Below are 21,141 nucleotides of genomic sequence, written 5' to 3' on the forward strand. Positions count from 1 at the left end.
CCTTAATCAATTGGGTCACAGAATTGAGATGGTCAAGTCTACCCAATCAGAAATAATACAGTGTTCCAATTCTTTCCTATCCTGTCACAAGCAGCAAGAGGACCATATTAACTGGATCCACACTATTTTAGAAGACATGAAAACAGGGAGAGGAGAAACAATTTAAGGTTAAAGGGTATCCCCGAACGGATTGCTCTGGAAGCTCTGATCCCAACAGTCACTGAAATCTTTTGGTCCATTCTTGTTTATTCTGACCCAACAGAGATTGAAATGATGAGAGTCCACAGAGTGCTGAGGCCCAAACCGAAACTGAAGGAGCCACCTAGAGATGTACTTTGCCTCTTTCTGGATTACAGGACCAAAGACCTATTAAACAGAGCTAGGAAGCTGAGTCAATTGTTCATGGAGGTAACCCAGTCAAAATCTTCCAATACCAATCAGCTTCCACACTGTACAAGAGACGCCTCTTAAGACCCTTTACCTCTATCCTCCAACAAAGACACTATCAATATCAGTGGCTTTTCCCTTTTGGTCTGTCCATTTCCGCTAAGGAACAGACATTTCTAAGATCCACTACCGACATCAGTGATACTTGTAAGTAGCTGGATATTCACCTGGACCAATTTCCAGTTCTAGAGACAGCCTGTGATGCCCACCGTTTGAAGTCCCTTCCTCTTCCACCTCCATGGCTGGATTTGTCCACCTCCAAATCTCAGCGATCAAGACAATGAGCATCTAAAGTCATGCCAACAAGAGATGATGAGGATGACCCGGGCGGATAAGGACTTGAATGCCTACTCTACCTTTTGAATGCTTATTCTAACTCTTGGTTGATGTTTCTAGGTTTAGTTACTTTATTGTTTGCTAAGTTCCCCTGATTTGTCTCTTCTTCCCTCCCCATGTAATGTTGTTCTGTTGAGTTTATTACTCTTTCAAGTTATGTGCTCCGGTATATTGATTCTGGTGAAATCTTTCTACCCATGTTCCCATTCTAACCATTTCTTTTTCTTGTCACCTCCACTCTCGCTTATTCTCTGTTCGATTCGATGGACAAGACATTTTTCCGTTTGAACTATCTTCAACCTCAACCACTATGACATCAACTCATAAGTCTTTCCAGATTGTTTCCCATAACTCACACGGTCTGAACTCTCCAATCCCTAGGTCACAAACTTTAAACCTTATTAACCCCTTCCCGACCTTTGACGCAGCGTATGCATCATGAAAACCTGTGCCAATCCGACCTGTGATGCAGCATATGCGTCATGGCCAGATCGCGTTTCTGCAGGCCGGGTGAAAGGGTTAACTCCAATTTCACCCGACATGCAGGGACAGGGGAAGTGGTGCTACAGCCCAGGGGGGTGGCTTCGCCCCCCCGTGGCTAAGATCGCTCTGATTGGCTGTTGAAAGTGAAACAGCCAATCAGCAATCTAATATTTCACCTATGAAAATTGGTGAAATATTACAATCCAGCCATGGCCGATGCGGCAATAGCATTGGCCATGGCTGGAGACCCTGATCTGGCCCCCCATGACTGACGGCGGCGATCTGCAGCCGCCGTTAGTGTTCCCTACCCCTCCGTCCTGTCCTAAGTGCCTTCCTCTCCCCTCCGACCCTCCCCGTCCTTCCCTCCGTCCCCCCCTCCGCTGTCCGATCGCACCCCCCATACTTACCTTGTCCCGATGTCCCTCCCGGTGTCCTCGCATGGGCGCCGCCATCTTGGAAAATGGCGGGCGCATGCGCAGTGCGCACGCCGAATCTGCCGGCCGGCAGATTCGTTCCCTGTACATTTTAATCGCTGTGATAAGTTCTATCACAGCCATCAAAATAAAAAAATAGTAAATAAACCCCCCCTTTATCACCCCCATAGGTAGGGACAATAATAAAGTACAGAAAATATATTTATTTTTGTTTTTCCATTAGGGTTAGGGGTAGGTTTAGGGGTAGGGTTAGGGTTACACTTGATAGGGTTGCGCTTAGGGATAGGGTTGCACTTAGGGATAGGGTTGCACTTAGGGATAGGGTCGCGCTTAGGGATAGGGTTGCGCTTAGGGATAGGGTTGCGCTTAGGGATAGGGTTGCACTTAATGGATAGGGTTGCAGTTAGGGATAGGGTTGCACTTAGGGTTAGGGTTGCACTTTTGGATAGGGTTGCACTTAGGGTTAGGGTTGCACTTAGGGCTAGGGTTGCACTTAGGGCTAGGGTTGCACTTAGGGCTATGCTTAGTATTAGGGCTAGGGTTAGAATTAGGGTTAGGGTTAGAATTAGGGTTAGAATTAGGGTTACAATTAGGGTTAGAATTAGGGCTAGGGTTGGAATTAGGGTTAGAATTAGGCTATGTGCACACAGTGTGGATTTGGCTGCGGATCCGCAGTGGATTGGTCGCTGCGGATTCGTAGCAGTTTTCCATCATGTGTACAGTACCACGTAAACCTATGGAAAAGCAAATCCGCTGTGCCCATGGTGCGGAAAATACAGCGCGGAAACCCTGCGTTGTATTTTCAGCAGCATGTCAATACTTTGTGCGGATTCTGCAGCGTTTTACACCTGCTCCATAATAGGAATCCGCAGGTGAAATCCACACAAAAAAACACTGGAAATCCGCGGTAAATCCATAGGTAAAGCGCAGTGCGTTTTACCTGCAGATTTTTCAAAAACGGTGCCGAAAAATTCGCACACAAATCCGCAACGTGGGCACATAGCCTTAGGGTTAGGGTTGGAATTAGAGTTACGGTTGGAATTAGGGTTAAGACTAGGGTTAGGGGTGTGTTGGGGTTAGGGTTGTGGTTAGGGTTGGGATTAGGGTTAGGGGTATGTTGGGGTTAGAGTTAGAATTGAGGGGTTTCCACTGTTTAGGCACATCAGGGGTCTCCAAGCGCGACATGGCGCCACCATTGTTTCCAGCCAATCTTGCGTTAAAAAAGTCAAAGTCGTGTGCCCAAACAGTGGTTTAAACCCACATATGGGGTACCAGCGTACTCAGGAGAAACTGGACAACAACTATTGGGGTCCAATTTCTCCTGTAACTCTTGGGAAAATAAAAAATTGCGGGCTAAAAAATTATTTTTGAGGAAAGAAAAATGATTTTTTATTTTCACGGCTCTGCGTTATAAACTTCTGTGAAGCACTTGGGGGATCAAAGTGCTCACCACACATGTAGATAAGTTCCTTTGGGGGTCTAGTTTCCAAAATGGGGTCACTTGTGGGGGATTTCTACTGTTTAGGCATATCAGGGGCTCTGCAAACGCAATGTGACGCCCGCAGAGCATTCCATCAAAGTCTGCATTTCAAAACGTCACTACTTCACTTCCAAGCACCGGCATGTGCCCAAACAGTGGTTTTCCCCCACATATGGGGTATCAGCGTACTCAGGAGAAACTGTACAACAACTTATGGGGTCAAACTTCTCCTTTTACCCTTGGGAAAATAAAAAATTCTGGGCTAAAAAATTATTTTTGAGGAAAGAAAACGTATTTATTATTTTCATGGCTCTGCGTTATAAACTTCTGTGAAGCACTTGGGGTTCAAAGTGCTCACCACAAATCTAGATAAGTTCCTTCGGGGGTCTAGTTTCCAAAATGGGGTCACTTATGGGGGGTTTCTACTGTTTAGGCACATCAGGGGCTCTGAAAACGCAACTTGATGCCCGCAGAGCATTCCATCAAAGTCTGCATTTCAAAACGTCACTACTTCCCTTCCGAACCCCGACGTGTGCCCAAACAGTGGTTTTCCCCCACATATGGGGTATCAGCGTACTCAGGTGAAACTGGACAACCACGTTTGGGGTCAAATTTCTCCTGTTACCCTTTGGAAAATAAAAAATTGCGGGCTAAAAAATCATTTTTGAGAAAAGAAAAATTATTTTTTATTTTCATGGCTCTGCGTTATAAACTTCCGTGAAGCACTTGGGGTTCAAAGTGCTCACCACAAATCTAGATTAGTTCCTTGGGAGGTCTAGTGTTGTGAATTCTGTTTTTGGGCTCCCTCTGGTGGTTACTGGTGGTACTGGCTGACTTTTGTCTTGCACCTGTTCCCATCAGGAATCTGGGAGTTTCCTATTTAGTCTGGCTTCTCAGTCATTCTAGTGCCGGCAATCAATGTTACCAGAGCACCTCTGTTGCTTGCTACCTGCTCCAAGTCTGCAATTCAGCTAAGTTGGATCTTTGGCATTTTTTGTGTTTGTTTGTCCAGCATGCATTTATATTTCTCTTGCTGCTGGAAGCTCTAGTGATCTGAAATTACTACTCCGGTGTCATGAGTTGATAACGGAGTTAAAGTAATTTCAGGATGGCTGTTTAGGGTTTTTGAGGTGACCGCGAAGTCCTCTTTTGTATTTTCTGCTATCTAGTCAGAGGGCCTCTCTTTGCTGAATCTATATTCATACTGCGTACGTGTTTTCCTCTTACCTAACCGTTATTATATGTGGGGGCTACTATCACTTTTGGGGTTTCCCTGGAGGCAAGCCAGGTCTGTGTATTCCTCTACTAGGAGTAACTAGATCTCTGGCTGGTGCGAGGTGTCTAGGGATAATCGTAGGCACACCCCCTGGCTACTATTAGTTGCGTGTTAGGTTCAGCGTCGCGGTCATCTGAGATTCCATCATTCCTAGAGCTAGTCCGTTTTTGCCTGAGTCCCTGCCATTGGGAACCATGACAGTATTGCCGGCCAAAATGTATTAAAGTATTGGCTGAAGAAAGAGAGAAAAGAAGAAGTTTTTTTTTTTTTTTTTTTTTACTCAGAAGTTGTCTAGCCATAATGGCAATCTGCTGCTTTTTTCTCTCCTCTTAACCCTGAATGGCTCAGATCTCAGCTGTTGAGAAATGGATATCCAGAGTTTAGCTACAGGCCTGAGTGCTCTTGCTTCTAAGGTTCAAAATATCCAAGACTATGTTATACATGCTCCTATGTCAGAACCCAAGATTCCTATACCTGAGTTCTTTTCTGGAGATAGATCTCGTTTTTTGAATTTTAAGCACAATTGTAAATTGTATCTTTCTCTGAGATCTCGCTCCGCTGGAGACTCCGCTCAGCAGGTTAAAATTGTGATTTCCTTGTTGCGGGGTGACCCCCAGAATTGGGCATTTGCACTGGCACCAGGGGATCCTGCGCTGCTCAATGTGGATGCGTTTTTTCTGGCACTGGGGTTGCTCTATGAGGAACCTAATTTGGAGATTCAGGCTGAAAAGGCCTTGATAGCCCTCTCTCAAGGGCATGATGAAGCTGAAATATATTGTCAAAAATTTCTAAAATGGTCTGTGCTTACTCAGTGGAATGAGTGCGCCCTGGCGGCGAATTTCAGAGAAGGTCTCTCTGACGCCGTTAAAGATGTCATGGTGGGGTTTCCTACGCCCACAGGTCTGAATGAATCCATGACTATGGCTATTCAGATTGATCGGCGTTTTTCGGGAGCGCAAACCTGTGCACCATTTGGCGGTGTCTTCTGAGCAGACACCGGAGATTATGCAATGTGATAGAATTCTGTCCAGAAGTGAACGGCAGAATTATAGGCGTAAAAATGGGTTGTGCTTCTACTGTGGTGATTCTGCTCATGTTATATCAGCATGCTCTAAACGCACAAAAAAGGTTGATAAGTCTTTTGCAATTGGCACTTTACAGTCTAAGTTTATTTTGTCTGTAACTTTGATCTGTTCATTATCATCTATTACTGTGGATGGCTATGTGGATTCTGGCGCTTCCTTGAGTCTTATGGATTTGTCCTTTGCCAGACGCTGTGGGTTTAGCCTAGAGCCTTTGAAAGTTCCTATCCCTCTGAAGGGTATCGACTCCACACCATTGGCTAGGAATAAACCACAATACTGGACACAAGTGACTATGTGTATGACTCCTGACCATCGGGAGGTGATTCGCTTCCTTGTGTTGCATAACTTGCATGATGTCTTAGTGCTTGGATTGCCATGGTTGCAAACTCATAATCCAGTCCTTGACTGGAAAACAATGTCTGTGTTAAGCTGGGGATGTCAGGGGGCTCATGGGGAAGTACCTTTGGTTTCCATTGCTTCATCTACTCCCTCTGAAATTCCGGCATTTTTGTCTGACTATTGTGATGTTTTTGAGGAGCCCAAACTTAGTTCTCTTCCCCCTCACAGGGATTGTGATTGTGCTATAGACTTGATTCCGGGCAGCAAGTTTCCAAAGAGTCGTTTGTTTAATCTGTCTGTGACTGAACATGCTGCTATGCGAGAGTATATTAAGGAGTCTTTGGAAAAGGGACATATCCGTCCATCCTCATCCCCTTTAGGAGCAGGTTTTTTTTTCGTGGGTAAAAAAGATGGCTCCCTGAGGTCCTGTATTGATTATCGCCTGTTAAATAAGATTACAGTCAAATACCAGTATCCTTTGCCATTATTGACTGATTTATTTGCTCGTATTAAAGGGGCAAAGTGGTTCTCTAAGATTGATCTTCGGGGTGCGTATAATTTGGTGCGGATTAAGCAGGGAGATGAGTGGAAAACTGCATTTAATACGCCCGAGGGCCATTTTGAGTATTTGGTAATGCCTTTTGGTCTTTCTAATGCTCCTTCAGTCTTTCAGTCCTTTATGCACGATATTTTCCGTAAATACCTGGATAAATTTATGATTGTGTATTTGGATGATATTTTGATTTTTTCGGATGACTGGGAGTCGCATGTTCAACAGGTTAGGAAGGTTTTTCAGGTTTTGCGGGCCAATTCTTTGTTCGTAAAGGGTTCAAAGTGTATTTTTGGGGTTCAGAAGATCTCCTTTTTGGGGTATATTTTTTCCCCTTCTTCTGTTGAGATGGATCCTGTCAAGGTTCGGGCTATTTGTGATTGGACGCAGCCTACTTCCCTGAAGAGTCTTCAGAAGTTCTTGGGCTTTGCTAATTTCTATCGTCGATTTATAACTGGGTTTTCAAGTGTTGCTAAACCTCTGACTGATTTGACTAAGAAGGGTGCTGATGTTGCCAATTGGTCCTCTGCGGCTGTGGAGGCCTTTCGGGAGCTTAAGCGCCGCTTTTCTTCCGCCCCTGTGTTGCGCCAGCCTGATGTTTCGCTCCCTTTTCAGGTCGAGGTTGATGCTTCCGAGATTGGAGCGGGGGCGGTTTTGTCGCAGAGAAGTCCCGATTGCTCAGTGATGAGACCATGTGCATTCTTCTCTCGAAAGTTTTCGCCCGCCGAGCGAAATTATGATGTCGGTAATCGGGAGCTCTTGGCTATGAAGTGGGCATTTGAGGAGTGGCGTCATTGGCTTTAGGGTGCTAGACATCAGGTGGTGGTCTTGACTGATCACAAGAATCTGATTTACCTTGAGTCTGCCAGGCGTCTGAATCCTAGACAGGCGCGCTGGTCGTTGTTTTTCTCCCGGTTTAATTTTGTGGTTTCATACTTGCCGGGTTCAAAAAATGTGAAGGCAAATGCCTTTTCTAGGAGTTTTGAGTCTGACTCCTCTGGTGATTCTGAGCCTACGGGTATCCTTAAGGATGGAGTGATTTTGTCTGCTGTCTCCCCAGACTTGCGACGTGCTTTGCAGGAGTTTCAGACTGATAGGCCTGATCGTTGTCCGTCTGGGAGACTGTTTGTTCCAGATGAATGGACCAGTAGAGTCACCTTGGAGGTTCATTCTTCTGTGTTGGCAGGTCACCCTGGAATTTTTGGTACCAGAGATTTGGTGGCCAGGTCCTTCTGGTGGCCTTCCCTGTCTCGGGATGTGCGTGCCTTTGTACAGTCTTGTGATGTTTGTGCTCGGGCCAAGCCTTGCTGTTCTCGGGCTAGTGGATTGTTGTTGTCCTTGCCTATTCCGAAGAGGCCGTGGACGCACATCTCTATGGACTTTATCTCGGACCTCCCGGTTTCTCAGAAAATGTCTGTCATTTGGGTGGTGTGTGACCGTTTTTCTAAGATGGTTCATTTGGTACCCTTGCCCAAATTGCCTTCTTCATCTGAGTTGGTTCCTTTATTTTTTCAGAATGTGGTTCGTTTACATGGTATCCCGGAAAACATCGTTTCTGACAGGGGGTCTCAATTTGTGTCTAGGTTCTGGCGAGCGTTCTGTGCCAGGATGGGCATTGATTTGTCTTTTTCGTCTGCATTCCATCCTCAGACAAATGGCCAGATGGAGTGAACTAATCAGACCTTGGAGACTTATTTGAGGTGTTTTGTGTCTGCTGATCAGGATGATTGGGTCGCCTTTTTGCCGTTGGCAGAGTTTGCCCTCAATAATCGGGCCAGTTCTGCCACTCTGGTTTCTCCTTTCTTTTGCAATTCAGGGTTTCACCCTCGTTTTTCATCTGGCCAGGTGGAATCTTCGGATTGCCCTGGAGTGGACACGGTGGTGGATAGACTGCACCGGATTTGGAGTCATGTGGTGGACAATTTGAAGTTGTCTCAGGAGAAGACTCAGCAGTTTGCTAATCGTCATCGTCGTGTGGGTCATCATCTCCGCGTTGGGGACTTGGTGTGGTTATCTTCTTGTTTTGTCCCTATGAAGGTCTCTTCTCCTAAGTTTAAACCTCGGTTCATAGGTCCTTATAAGATTTTGGAGATTCTTAATCCTGTATCTTTTCGTTTGGACCTACCAGCATCTTTCACCATTCATAATGTCTTCCATCGGTCGTTGTTGCGGAGGTACGAGGTACCGGTTGTTCCTTCTGTTGAGCCTCCTGCTCCTGTGTTGGTGGAGGGTGAATTGGAGTATGTTGTGGAGAAGATTTTGGACTCTCGTGTTTCCAGACGGAGACTTCAATATTTGGTTAAATGGAAGGGATACGGTCAGGAGGATAATTCTTGGGTGACTGCCTCCGATGTTCATGCCTCTGATTTGGTTCGCGCCTTTCATAGGGCGCATCCAGATCGCCCTGGTGGTTCTCATGAGGGTTCGGTGCCCCCTCCTTAAGGGGAGGGTACTGTTGTGAATTCTGTTTTTGGGCTCCCTCTGGTGGTTACTGGTGGTACTGGCTGACTTTTGTCTTGCACCTGTTCCCATCAGGAATCTGGGAGTTTCCTATTTAGTCTGGCTTCTCAGTCATTCTAGTGCCGGCAATCAATGTTACCAGAGCACCTCTGTTGCTTGCTACCTGCTCCAAGTCTGCAATTCAGCTAAGTTGGATCTTTGGCATTTTTTGTGTTTGTTTGTCCAGCATGCATTTATATTTCTCTTGCTGCTGGAAGCTCTAGTGATCTGAAATTACTACTCCGGTGTCATGAGTTGATAACGGAGTTAAAGTAATTTCAGGATGGCTGTTTAGGGTTTTTGAGGTGACCGCGAAGTCCTCTTTTGTATTTTCTGCTATCTAGTCAGAGGGCCTCTCTTTGCTGAATCTATATTCATACTGCGTACGTGTTTTCCTCTTACCTAACCGTTATTATATGTGGGGGGCTACTATCACTTTTGGGGTTTCCCTGGAGGCAAGCCAGGTCTGTGTATTCCTCTACTAGGAGTAACTAGATCTCCGGCTGGTGCGAGGTGTCTAGGGATAATCGTAGGCACACCCCCTGGCTACTATTAGTTGCGTGTTAGGTTCAGCGTCGCGGTCATCTGAGATTCCATCATTCCTAGAGCTAGTCCATTTTTGCCTGAGTCCCTGCCATTGGGAACCATGACAGTCTAGTTTCCAAAATGGGGTCACTTGTGGGGGAGCTCCAATGTTTAGGCGCACAGGGGCTCTCCAAACACGACATGGTGTCCGCTAATGATTGGAGCTAATTTTCCATTCAAAAAGCCAAATGGCATGCCTTCCCTTCCGAGCCGTGCCATGCGCCCAAACAGTGGTTTACCCCCACATATGGGGTATCAGCGTACTCAGGACAAACTGGACAACAACATTTGTGGTCCAATTTCTCCTGTTACCCTTGGGAAAATAAAAAATTCCGGGCTAAAAAATCATTTTTGAGGAAAGAAGAATTATTTTTTATTTTCATGGCTCTGCGTTATAAACTTCTGTGAAGCACCTGGGGGTTTAAAGTGCTCACTATGCATCTAGATAAGTTCCGTGGGGGGTCTAGTTTCCAAAATGGGGTTACTTGTGGGGAAGCTCCAATGTTTAGGTACACAGGGGCTCTCCAAACGTGACATGGTGTCCGCTAACGATTGGAGCTAATTTTCCATTCAAAAAGTCAAATGGCACGCCTTCCCTTCCGAGCCTTGCCGTGCACCCAAACAGTGGTTTACCCCCACATATGAGGTATCGGCATACTCAGGAGAAATTGCCCAACAAATTTTAGGATCGATTTTTTCCTGTTGCCTATGTGAAAATGAAAAAATTGAGGCTAAAAGAATTTTTTTGTGAAAAAAAAGTACTTTTTCATTTTTAAAGATCAATTTGTGAAGCACCTGAGGGTTTAAAGTGCTCACTATGCATCTAGATAAGTTCCTTGGGGGGGGTCTAGTTTCCAAAATGGGGTCACTTGTGGGGGAGCTCCAATGTTTAGGCACACAGGGGCTCTCCAAACGCGACATGGTGTCCGCTAACGATGGAGATCATTTTTCATTCAAAAAGTCAAATGGCGCTCCTTCCCTTCCGAGCCTTATTATGTGCCCAAACAGTGGTTTACCCCCACATGTGAGGTATTGGTGTACTCAGGAGAAATTTCCCAACAAATTTTAGGATCCATTTTATCCTGTTGCCCATGTGAAAATCAAAAAATTGAGGCTAAAAGAATTTTTTTGTGAAAAAAAGTTCTTTTTCATTTTTACGGATCAATTTGTGAAGCACCTGGGGGTTTAAAGTGCTCACTATGCATCTAGATAAGTTCCTTGGGGCGTCTAGTTTCCAAAATGGGGTCACTTGTGGGGGAGCTCCAATGTTTAGGCACACGGGGGCTCTCCAAACGTGACATGGTGTCCGCTAAAGATTGGAGCCAATTTTTCATTCAAAAAGTCAAATGGTGCTCCTTCCCTTCCAAGCCCTGCCGTGCGCCCAATCAGTGGTTTACCCCCACATATAAGGTATCTGCGTACTCAGGACAAATTGCACATCAACTTTCGGGGTCCAGTTTCTCCTTTTACCCTTGGAAAAATAACAAAACCGTTGCTAAAAGATCATTTTTGTGACTAAAAAGTTAAATGTTCATTTTTTCCTTCCATGTTGCTTCTGCTGCTGTGAAACACCTGAAGTGTTAATAAACTTCTTGAATGTGGTTTTGAGCACCTTGAGGGGTGCAGTTTTTAGAATGGTGTCACTTTTGGGTATTTTTAGCCATATAGAACCCTGAAACTGACTTCAAATGTGAGGTGGTCCCTAAAAAAAATGGTTTTGTAAATTTTGTTGTAAAAATGAGAAATCACTGGTCAAATTTTAACCCTTATAACATCCTAGCAAAAAAAAAAATTTGTTTCCAAAATTGTGCTGGTGTAAACATGTGGCAAATGTTATTTATTAACTATTTTGTGTCACATAACTCTCTGGTTTAACAGAATAAAAATTAAAAATGTGAAAATTGCGAAATTTTCAAAATTTTTGCCAAATTTCCGTTTTTTTTCCACAAATAAACGCAGAAATTATCGACCTAAATTTACCACTAACATGAAGCCCAATATGTCACGAAAAAACTATCTCAGAATCGCTAGGATCCGTTGAAGCGTTGCTGAGTTATTACCTCATAAAGGGACACTGGTCAGAATTGCAAAAAATGGCCAGGTCATTAAGGTCAAAATAGGCTGGGTCATGAAGGGGTTAAACAATCTGGGTATGACATTTTACTTCTACAAGAAACTCATTTTACTCCAGAAAAAAATAGCTTGCTTTGAGAAATGCTTTTTCGATAGATGGTACCGTGCAGCTTCCCCTCAAAAAGGCGCAAGGGGGTAGCAATAGCCTTTGCTAGAGATATTCCCTTCCTTCTTCTGGGCTTCTTGGCAGATCCCGATGGTCATCATATTTTTGTTAAAGGTTTGATTGCTGGTAATATGGTGACCCTAGGTAGTTTATATGCTCCTAACAAGCATCATCTAAATTGGCTATGAAGGGCCCTGGTCAAGCTGCGTTCCTTTCAAGAAGGAGCAGTTATTGTGGGAGGGGATTTGAACATAGTGCTGGAGCCCCTTCTAGACATGTCAACGAAAAAAGCTCTATCTCTTTGAGAGACAGCCTGTCTCAAAACACTCCTTCATTCCTTAGAATTAATTGATGCTTGGAGATATCTGCATCCATCGGACATTGATTTTACTTATTATTCGCATCCGCAAAATTCTTACCATCATCTAGGTTACATCTTGATTTTTAGAGCCATTTTACCATCTACTTCAAAAGCAGATATACTCCCCGCATTTCACTTCGATCATTCTATGGTGACGACTATCCTGGAATTCCACAAGCCGTATTCCTTCTTTAGAACCTGGAGGCTTAATGAATCATTGTTGCAGTGGCAAGACATTAAAGCTCAGATCCAAAAACCCCTCCAAGAATTTTTTTAAACCATTATTAATCCTGACCTATATACTGCAGTGGTGTGGGAGGCTCACAAGGCCACGATATGTGGTGTGTTTACCTAATTAGCTTCATATTTGAACAAACAGAGGAAGTTAGAAATGCAGTTTTTATACGGCGATATTGTTGTCTTGGATGTCCTCCACAAAAAGGAGTTGTCACAGGTCACCCTTATCCGACTTAGGGTACCGTCACACAGTGCCATTTTCATCGCTACGATGGCACAATTCGTGACGTTCTAGCGATATCGTTACGATATCGTTGTGTCTGACACGCTACTGCGATCCGGATCCCCGCTGAGAATCGTACGTCGTAGCAGATCGTTTGAAACTTTCTTTCGTCGTCTAGTGTCCCGCTGTGGCGACATGATTGCATCGTGTGACACAGGTTGTATTCGATGTGCGCACAGTAACCAACGGCTTCTACATCGCAAATACGTCATGAAATTATCGCTCCAGCGCCGTGTATTGCAACGTGTGACCGCAGTCTACGACGCTGGAGCGATAATCATACGACGCTGCAACGTCACGAATCGTGCCGTCGTAGCGATGAAAATGGCACTGTGTGACGGTACCCTTACTGAAAAGAGATAGTCTCTCAAGGATCTACAAAATAAACATATATTTTTTGTAAAATAGGATCTTTGCCCATGGAGATAAATCCTCCAAGCTCATTATTTCCTTAATCAATAAACGCTAAACCCAGACATTTGTCCATCAAATTAAAACTAAAGACGGCCAGGTTACCCAGCGTTATAATCATATAATTGACACTTTTCTGACTTTCTATAAAGATCTATATCAAGTACGTCACAATCAATCGGCGGAAGAAAGGAATCAGAGAAGAATTAACACTCAATCCTTTTTTGTCCTCTTTACATTCCATATGCCTAAACAAATGGTTGATGCAATATTTCATATGTATACTACACCGTCGGCCAGGCTCAAAATTAACAATCTTTTGTCAAACCCTTTTCAGATCCAGAACGGCACAAGACAGGGATGCCCCCTTTCCCCGCTCCTATATGTATTGGCCATGGAACCTCTTATTCAAAGTATCCAACAGGATGCAGAAATTAGAGGGATCCGAGTGGGTGGTTTCCACCATAAATTAGCAGCGTTCGCAGATGATCTTTTGGTGTTTCTGTCTGAACCTAATAAGAGCATTCCTGCTTTTGTCCATTTATTGGATCTATATGGGAAACTATCCAATTTTAAAGTGAACCCTATAAAATCGGAAGCTCTTAGTCTCAATATCTCCAAATCCTCTGTCGACAAACTAAGAAAACTTTTACCCTTTTAATTGGCCACCTAGGTTCATAACAAATTTGGGTATCAAGATTGTGAGGTCGGCTGGGGACCTTCTAGAACTTAATGTTATACCTATGTTGAATAAAGCTATCTCCGCAGTATAAATTTGGAAAGCGCCTTTTCTATCTTGGATTGGCAGAATAAACCTTCTGAAAAAGGATCATCCTTCCCAAATTCTTATACTTATTCCAGATGCTCCCTATCTACATTCCAAATCACTACCTTCCTAAAATCAATCCCTTCTTCATTAACTTTATTTGGGAAAACAAACACCCCCGCATTAATGCTAACACACTTGCATTACCTAGATCCAAAGGAAGCATGGGTGCCCTGGATATTTTTAAATATAAAGCTGCTATGCTCACTAGAGTAATGAATTGGATCAGAAAACCCCCAGAAAAATTATGGTTATCTATCGAGGAGCACTTGGCCCCCACCACCCTGAGATCTCTGGCCTTATTGTATGATTAGATTAACTTGAATTAACTAATAACGAATGAGATTATGCTAGCTATCCTTAAAAATAACCTGCCACCCCCAAAATCGAAAGTGAGCTAAACCCACCGGAATCAGGGGCTTATCTACAGCATTCTGTAATGCTGTAGATAAGCCCCCGATGTATCCTGAAAGATGAGAAAAAGAGGTTAGATTATACTCACCCAGGGGCGTTCCGCTGCGGTCCGGTCCGATGGGTGTCGCGGTCCGGTCCAGCGCCTCCCATCTTCTTACGATGACGTCCTCTTCTTGTCTTCACGCTGTGGCTCTGGCGCAGGCGTGCTTTGTCTGCCCTGTTGAGGGCAGAGCAAAGTATTGCAGTGCGCAGGTGCCGGTTAAGGTCAGAGAGGCCTGGCGCCTGCGCGCTGCAGTACTTTGCTCTGCCCTCAACAGGGCAGACAAAGTATCCCTGCGCCAGAGCCGCAGTGTGAAGACAAGAAGAGGACATCATCGTAAGAAGATGGGAGGCCCCGGACTGGACCGCGACGCCCATCGGATCGGACCGTCCGCCCAGGTGAGTATAATCTAACCTCTTTTTCTCATCTTTCTGGATACATCAGGGGCTTATCTACAGCATTACAGAATGCTGTAGATAAGCCCCTGATGCCGGTGGGCTTAGCTCACCATCGATTTTGGGGGTAACAGGTTCCCTTTAAAATATGGAGGTCTGAGTTTCTCAGAGCAATTCCTCCTTTATCACCAATTTTAACACTACAAGAAACAAGTTCTCAAGAAAATTGATGTATTATATTAAACTGTCGAATAAGTGGCTAACACGCAAGAATCACTCAATTCTTTTCAGAATGTCTGGAACCTTGGGTCCAGTTTACATCCAGAACCGAGTTTATTCTTGAAGTTTTAGACTCTGGAGGAGAGACATAGTTATACCTTTACAACAATTACTATTTCTCTGATTACTCGTCATCGGATTGACCCCCTCCTCTTTTCTGGCCTTCCTATCGATCTCCCACCTATCTCTTCCTTCCTGATTCTTCGCTCCCCAAACTTTACTTACATGTTTAGCCTGTTTTTGTGTTTATATCTGAGTCATCAAAAATATTCCTCCTGGCTTGTTTTGTTTGCCTTTTGAATATATTACTTAGATGAGGAAATGTGTTATCTAGCTCTGTTTTAATTGATCTGTTTTCATTACTGTTCATTTGTTATACTTTTTCACAATAAAAAAGAACGTTGAAAGAAAGATGTGCCATCCTGGATGAGCTGCACCACCTGAGCCACTTGTGTGGGTTGTAGAGTCTGTCTCATGCTACCACGAGTGTGAAAACACAATCAACATTCAAAAGTGATCAAAACATCAGCCAGAAAGCATTGGTACTGACTGAGATGTGGTCTGTGGTCCCCACCGGCAGAACCACTCCTTTATTGAGAGTGTCTTGATAATTGCCAATAATTTCCATCTGTTGTCTATTCCATTTGCACAAAAGCATGTGAAATTGATTGTCCGTGTTGCTTCCTAAGTGGACAGTTTGATTTCACAGAAGTTTGATTTACTTGGAGTTAGATTCTGTTGTTTAAATGTTCCCTTTATTTTTTGAGTATATAACTCACAACTAGAGTAACCACTGAATTTCCACAAAGCTTTGGCAGAGCAAAGTTTTATGCTCTCTATTCTAAACTATATCCAACTGACCATCTTCTGTTTATGCCTCAAAATGACCATCTTCTGTTTATGCCTCAAAATGTTGATATAGTTTAATGACTTATTTGGAATTCATGAAGACTAGGTATATTTTTTTAATCAATGCATATATCACAGGATAAATGTGAAATTAGCCTTAAAATTTATCCAAAATGTTATAGTCCCCCCAAGTACATTTTGACATTACTGTAACAATAAGATTCCTCACCATTTGCCCTGCCGAACTGATAGCAGTCAGTGGTTATGCAAACATGCAGTCTCCTCACCGGAGGTGGTGGTATTCTAGGGGCTTATTTCAGCTGGGTCCCTGAATACATTCATACAATCTCCTCACCGGAAGTGCCGGTATTCTAGGGGCTTATTTCAGCCGGGTCCCTGAATACATTCATACAATCTCCTCACCAGAGGTGCTGGTAGTCTAGGGGCTTATTTCAGCCAGGTCCCTGAATACATACACACATAACCACACTGGCGCAAAGCACATACTTGGATTGATACTAGTGCATGGCCGTGCGAACCTTTTATAGCTGCAGCAAGTACAGGACCTTCCTAGAAGGACCAATGAGAGGCTGCCACAGAGCCTGAGCACCTTCAGGACCTTCCTGGAGAATCAATGGGCTTTGCTGCAGTATCCAAGCATGTGACCCTCGATCTCCAATGAGAGATCTTACCCTGGGCATGCTCAGAAGGGGAAAAGCAGGATTTAGTCCCAAAAGCATCTGCTCGCCGCTGCCCAGTACTGGCTTCAATGGCAAAAGCTGGAAAAGCAGCAGTAACCCTTTGCACAGAGTCAGACTGAGCGAGACGCTGGGACCGACATCTCCACTGAGCAGGCTCCATTGCGGCAGGAGAAGAATGAAAGACTGCAGCATAGATGGCCTGAGATTCCCCCTGTGCAGATGCGGGAACTCGACCCCTAACACACCTGTAGATGAATTCCAGGGCAGGTGTAATTACTATAAGAAATGTCACTTGAGAGGGTTTTGTTTCACTGTTCAGTAGTGTTGAGCGATACCGTCCGATACTTGAAAGTATCGGTATCGGATAGTATCGTCTGATACCCGAAAAGTATCGGATATCGCCGATACCGATACCCGATACCAATACAAGTCAATGGGACACCAAGTATCGGAAGGTATCCTGTTATGATCCTAGTGGCAAGGATCGCAGGTCGGACTAGCTAAGTAACTGAACAGACTACTAGCTCTGGGGAAGTGGTAACTAGATTGACCGCAACCTGATCCTATCCGCAAACAACTATAGGCAGCCGTGGAACGTTACCTAAAAATCCTAGACGTCTCTTCACGGCCTGAGAAACTGACTATTCCTGGAGGGAAAGAAAGTCCTCTCTTGCCTCAGTGGAATGACCCCAAAGATATAGAATAGCCCCCCACAAATATTAACGGTGAGTTAAGGGGAAAGCACAAACGCAGAGATGAAATCAGATTTAGCAAATGAGGCCCGCTGATACTAGATAGCAGAAAATAGGAAGGGAACTGTGCGGTCAATAAAAAAAAACCTATTCAAAATATCCACGCAGAGATTGCTCGAGCCCCCGCACCAACTAACGGTGCGGGGGAAGCAACTCCGTACCCCAGAGTTTACCAGCAAAAAGAAATCACATATTAGCAAGCTGGACAAGACTCATCATACACAGAAATCATATTGCAGGCAGATGAGCAAAAAATATTCAAACAGAACTTAGCTTATCCTGAAGAGGCAGAAAACGAGATAATCAGGAGTAATCAGAATAGCACTGAATACATTGACAGCAGGCAACAAGTGGAAGTGAAACAGAGCTAAATAGGAGCCTCCCTGGTGAATAACGAGGCAGGATCACAGCCAGACCCGCAGGATAATAAACCAAACCACCAGGGGGAGCCAAAAAACCAAAGTCACACAATACCATCTGTGACCACAAGAGGGAGCCCGAAAACGGAGTTCACAACAGTACCCCCCCCTTGAGGAGGGGTCACCGAACCCTCATCAAAACCCCCAGGGCGATCAGGGTGAGCCACATGGAAGGCACGAACCAAATCGGCCGCATGAACATCAGAGGCGACAACCCAGGAATTATCCTCCTGACCATAGCCTTTCCACTTAACCAAATACTGAAGCCTCCGTCTAGAAATACGAGAATCCAAGATCTTCTCCACCACGTATTCCAATTCTCCCTCAACCAGCACAGGGGTAGGAGGCTCAACTGAAGGAACCACAGGCACCACATACCTCCGCAACAACGACCGATGGAACACATTATGAATAGCAAACGATGCCGGGAGGTCCAAACGAAAAGACACAGGGTTAAGGACTTCCAAAATCATATAAGGACCGATAAACCGAGGCTTAAACTTAGGAGAGGAGACCTTCATAGGACCAAAGCGAGAAGACAACCACACCAAATCCCCAACGCGAAGTCGGGGACCCACACAGCGACGGCGGTTGGCAAAGCGCTGAGCCTTCTCTTGTGACAGCTTCAAATTGTCCACCACATGATTCCAAATCTGATGCAACCTATCCACCACAACATCCACTCCAGGACAGTCAGAAGGCTCCACATGACCCAAGGAAAAACGAGGATGAAACCCTGAATTACAAAAAAAAGGCGAAACCAAAGTAGCAGAACTAGCCCGATTATTAAGGGCAAACTCGGCCAATGGCAAAAAAGTCACCCAGTCATCCTGATCAGCAGAAACAAAACATCTTAAATAGGTTTCCAAAGTCTGATTAGTGCTCTCGGTTTGGCCATTCGTCTGAGGATGGAAGGCCGACGAAAAAGACAAATTAATGCTCATCTTAGCACAAAAGGTCTGCCAAAATCTAGACACAAACTGGGATCCTCTGTCGGAAACAATATTTTCAGGGATCCCGTGCAAACGAACCACATTTTGAAAAAACAGAGGAACCAACTCGGAGGAGGAAGGCAACTTAGGTAAGGGCACCAAATGGACCATTTTAGAAAAACGATCACACACCACCCAAATGACTGACATTCTCTGAGAGACAGGGAGATCTGAAATAAAATCCATGGAAATGTGCGTCCAAGGCCTCTTCGGGACAGGCAAAGGCAACAACAAGCCACTGGCACGAGAACAGCAAGGCTTAGCCCGAGCACAAATTCCACAAGACTGCACAAAGGAATGCACATCCCGCGACAAGGAAGGCCACCAGAAGGACCTAGCCACCAAATCTCTGGTACCAAAAATCCCAGGATGGCCTGCCAACACCGAAGAATGAACCTCGGAAATAACTCTGCTGGTCCATCTATCCGGGACAAACAGTCTCTCCGGTGGACAACGGTCAGGTCTATCTGCCTGAAACTCCTGCAGCACTCGTCGCAAATCTGGGGAGATGGCAGACAAAATCACCCCTTCTCTGAGGATACCAGCTGGCTCTGAATCACCAGGAGAGTCAGGCACAAAACTCCTAGAAAGAGCATCAGCCTTCACATTCTTCGAACCAGGCAGGTATGAGACCACGAAATCAAAACGAGAGAAAAACAACGACCAACGAGCCTGTCTAGGATTCAGCCGCTTGGCCGACTCGAGATAAATCAAATTCTTGTGATCAGTCAAGACCACCACACGATGCTTAGCTCCCTCGAGCCAATGTCGCCACTCCTCAAATGCCCACTTCATAGCCAACAACTCCCGATTACCAACATCATAATTCCGCTCGGCAGGCGAAAACTTTCTTGAAAAGAAAGCACATGGCTTCATCACAGAGCCATCAGAGCTTCTCTGCGACAAAACAGCCCCCGCTCCAATCTCAGAAGCATCAACCTCGACCTGGAAAGGAAGGGAGACGTCTGGCTGACATAAGACCGGAGCCGAAGAAAACCGGCGCTTCAGCTCCCGAAAGGCCTCCACAGCCGCAGGAGACCAATTAGCAACATCAGAACCCTTCTTGGTCAAATCCGTCAATGGCTTAACAACACCAGAAAAATTAGTGATGAGGCGACGGTAAAAATTAACAAAACCCAAGAACTTCTGAAGACTCTTAACAGATGTAGGCTGAGTCCAGTCATGAATAGCCTGAACCTTGACTGGGTCCATCTCAATAGCAGAAGGAGAAAAAATTAAACCCAAAAAAGAGACCTTCTGGACTCCAAAAATACATTTTGAGCCCTTCACAAATAAAGCATTGGCACGCAGGACATGAAACACCATCCTGACCTGCTTAACATGGGACTCCCAATCATCCGAAAAAAACAGAATATCATCCAGATACACAATCATAAATTTATCCAGATATTCGCGGAAGATGTCGTGCATAAAGGACTGAAAGACAGAAGGAGCGTTAGAAAGTCCAAAAGGCATCACCAAGTACTCAAAATGGCCTTCGGGCGTATTAAATGCAGTTTTCCATTTATCACCCTGCTTAATACGCACAAGGTTATACGCACCACGAAGATCTATCTTGGTGAACCAACTAGACCCCCTAATGCGAACAAACAGATCAGATAACAATGGCAAAGGATACTGAAATTTGACCGTGATTTTGTTTAGAAGGCGATAATCAATACAAGGTCTCAAGGAACCATCCTTCTTAGCCACAAAAAAGAACCCCGCACCAAGAGGGGAGGAGGAGGGGCGAATAAGTCCTTTCTCCAAAGACTCCTTTATATAACTCCGCATAGCAGCATGCTCCGGCACTGACAAATTGAAAAGTCGTCCCTTAGGAAACTTTCTACCAGGAATCAAATTTATAGCACAATCAAAATCCCTATGAGGAGGTAGAGAACTGAGTTTGGGCTCATCAAATACATCCTGGTAATCTGACAAAAACGCAGGGACCTCAGAAGGAGTGGATGAAGCAATTGACACCACAGGAGCGTCGCCATGAATTCCCTGACAACCCCAACTTGACACAGACATTGCTTTCCAATCCAGGACTGGATTATGAGTCTGCAACCATGGCAGGCCCAACACGACAACATCATGCAAATTATGCATTACAAGAAAGCGAATCACCTCCTGATGAACAGGAGTCATGCACATGGTCACTTGTGTCCAGTACTGAGGTTTATTCTTAGCCAATGGTGTAGCATCAATTTCCCTTAGTGGAATAGGGAATTTTAAAGGCTCCAAAACAAAACCACAGCACCTGGCAAATGACAAATCCATCAGACTCAGGGCAGCACCTGAATCCACAAAAGCCATAACCAGGTAAGATGACAGGGAACAAATCAGGGTAACAGACAAAATAAACTTAGGCTGTAAAGTACCGATGGTGACAGATTTATCAATCTTTTTTGTGCGCTTAGAGCATG

Source organism: Ranitomeya variabilis, chromosome 5, assembly GCF_051348905.1.
Source record: "Ranitomeya variabilis isolate aRanVar5 chromosome 5, aRanVar5.hap1, whole genome shotgun sequence".
NCBI classification, from domain to species: Eukaryota; Metazoa; Chordata; class Amphibia; order Anura; family Dendrobatidae; genus Ranitomeya; species Ranitomeya variabilis.